Source organism: Pygoscelis adeliae, unplaced genomic scaffold (genome assembly GCF_000699105.1).
Source record: "Pygoscelis adeliae isolate BGI_AS28 unplaced genomic scaffold, ASM69910v1 Scaffold29, whole genome shotgun sequence".
In the NCBI taxonomy this organism is placed as follows: Eukaryota; Metazoa; Chordata; class Aves; order Sphenisciformes; family Spheniscidae; genus Pygoscelis; species Pygoscelis adeliae.
In genome coordinates, this window is record NW_008825611.1 from 83,617 (window position 1) to 86,641 (window position 3,025).

The window sequence follows — 3,025 nt, forward strand, 5'->3', positions numbered from 1 at the left end:
GTCAGATCCCACTTCAGCCAACCGTGCAACATCTCCAGCCTGGCTGCGTTATCACAGGGATGACCATAGCCACCTCCAGAGAGCTCACTCCACTGGGAGGATGCAGCATTCCCCCCAAGTGAGTTGCAGCAGAAACCTAACTATGGGTTACACAAACCCAGCATTTTCTGCCTTAACGTCACTCTAAACTCTTGTCTGCTGTCTCTGGATGGGGCAAGCTCAGTATGGGCACAGTAAGTCCCAGGGGGTGGGTCACGGTCACCTGCGTCTGCTCCATTCCTCGACATTTAGGAAGAAATGGCTCCTTTGCTTTTGTAGTTTTTGCTGTGTTCAGCCCAGATATTTGAGGATGCTGGGAAGACTTCCCTGCTTTCTGGATCAGACAGGAGGATGAAGAGATGGGCAGTCTCTGTTGATGGGGGACTGGTCATATTTCTGGCCCAGGAGGGGAAGGAGAGCACAGCAAACCTCCAGCTCCTCTCTCTCACTGCTCCGTGGCTGGATCAGAGAGGCTGTGGAGATACTATGGCCTCAGGTGCCCTGGGTGGAAAGGACAGAAGCTCAGCACCACTCCGTGAGCTGTGGGTTTGTCTGCCCAGGGTGGTGCAGAGGAGAGCAGACATGAATGTCACAGCTATAGGCGCATCCAGGAATTTTCCTATGTCATTTGTCCATTACCAGCTCAGTCTACCCTTCCTCTTCCATGGGGAACGAACACCTCATAGGGGGAAAAGAAACACGGTAAACAAGATGCTGTGCCTTGGCTAGCAGACTAAGAACTCATGCTTCGTCCTAACAAAGACAACTAGCACTGAGCACTGTCACCCTGATATCCAAAAGGTGATAATGAAGCCGATGTAGCATGAACGCCTGTGGATATATCACTAGTGAATTCAACCCTTCTGTGATTCTGCGCTCACCAACAGAAAGACTGCAAAAAGTGTACGTCCTCAGTGGCAATGTTCCAGCAAGAGCGTAACGCACATCTTTGGAGTTCCCAAAAGTACTTCTATGGGACAAGACAACAGTGAGGACCATTGTACCACCAACCATCAGCCACCACAGGAAGGCATCGCCTGGAGAGACTGTGAACCTCACAGGCTGGGGTTTTCAATCTTGACCACAAATTCATAGAATTCACTGATTCATAGAATCAGGGGCATTGCAACTCCCTGGGAATATTTGGGTGGTGGATGTTGGCTGTCCTGTAGACAAAGGAATAGTGAGCTCTGCTCCACAGCCACCTCCTACAGCCTCAACAGTCCTTCACCTCTCCTGGAGATCATGACCATGTGAAGGTAAAGGCCTTGGGTGAACAATTGCCCACAGGCAGCTCCTGGGCAGATGACCTCATGACCAGGTTTCTGTCTTCTCCAGCAATAACCCAAACAGGTCAGTGTTGGGGCTGGGATAATGGACAGTGCAGTTTCATCCTAGGAGCCACGAAGACTTTTATCACTGCTGAGACAGGCTGACAGATTAGATTATTAGCTGATTAGAGCTCTCTAATCAACACACCTGCATATTACTGTTTTATGCCTTCTTTCAAGTTCCTGATAAAATATCTCCCTCATCCTCCCTACCTTCTCCAAAGACCCGGCCTTGCAGCTGTGCAAGCAAACGACATCCCCTCCATTTATAACCATCAAAGGGAAAGCAAGAAGGGGAAAAAAAAAAAAAACAACCCACAACCCTCAATGCTAAGAGCATGCATTAAAATGTTATTAAGTCTCTTGAATTTCATTTGCACAGCTGGAGCTGTCCCTGATCTCTTTGGAGAACCAGTGATAGGAGTGGGCTGAAAGAAAGGACACCCCTTCACCGCTTGCTGTTTTCCAAGTGTATCAATGCAGCATCTTGGCAGGATAAATGTGTCCCTGCATGACACATGACGGATTTCTTCTCCCTGCTTCAGACATAGGTATAAATAAACCAAACAGATAATCGGTGGCATACCTGGGGAGTCGGCAATCCACTCGCAGCCTCTCCCGCAAGGAGCTGTAAGTGGAAAACGAGGTGCATCGCTTACTCGGGGGGTTGTGTTCACATAATGTCTCAGCTGTCGGTGCCAAATTGAGACGGATTTTGCACCTCAGGACCTGTTCATCCCAGATCTAAAGCAGCCCGGGAACGCAGGAAAAGATGTCCAAATTTTCCGAAACACATAGACAAACAAGGGGCTTAATTTTGCTCCCTGGAAACCTGGGGTGGCCCCTGTGAAGTGACCCCCTGATTTGGGTTTGTCATTGCAACCTGAGAGGGGAAAGCCTGGAGCTGGTGGAAATGCTGGTGAACTTGTGGCAGAGATGTCTTGCAGTCACTAGGTGAAAAGGCAAGGTATTTTAATGAAACACTGGGGTCTTTTAAAAGAAACTTGCTCAAATCTCAGGATTTTCCTCATTGCTAGCTCACAATCCACATGCAGAAGTGGCACTGCTGTGCTGACAGAGGGGGTGTTTTGGGGGAATGAGGCCACCTTACAGGCACATCTGCCACTCCAGCTGGCATTCAGTAAAAAATCATAGAAAGGGTCAGACCTCTGTGCCCTCTGCAAGGTTTGCTGTGATGGAGAAAGCCATGGCCATGTCATCATGGACATAGCTTCAATCTTACTTCTGGCTTGTACAAACATCGACGTACGGCCTTTTCATCACAAACTCCACCTTCTTTTACCCTGTTTTTTCCTTTTCTATGCTATTCTTTCCTCTGGAGCTCAATACTCATTTTTGGCTGCCCTGGGGCTCTGCTGTCCCTGTAATGCCTCTAACCCTCCCCGCTGCGCTCTGCCCTCTTCGCCTTTGAGGTGTTTCCCACACAAGCCCATTCAGTTCTGCAGTCCTGCCTGGATGGTCATCAGCAGGCTGATGACCACGGTGAGCTGAGGCAAAGCAATTCTGCTCTGTCACCTGAACACCCATTACAGCTGCTTGGCAGAGAACAGGTCAGAAATAAACATAGGTTGTCTTGAAGTTTGTGCTGAGAAAGAGTCTTTGATGCACTACACCAGCTGGGACTGCACAAGGGT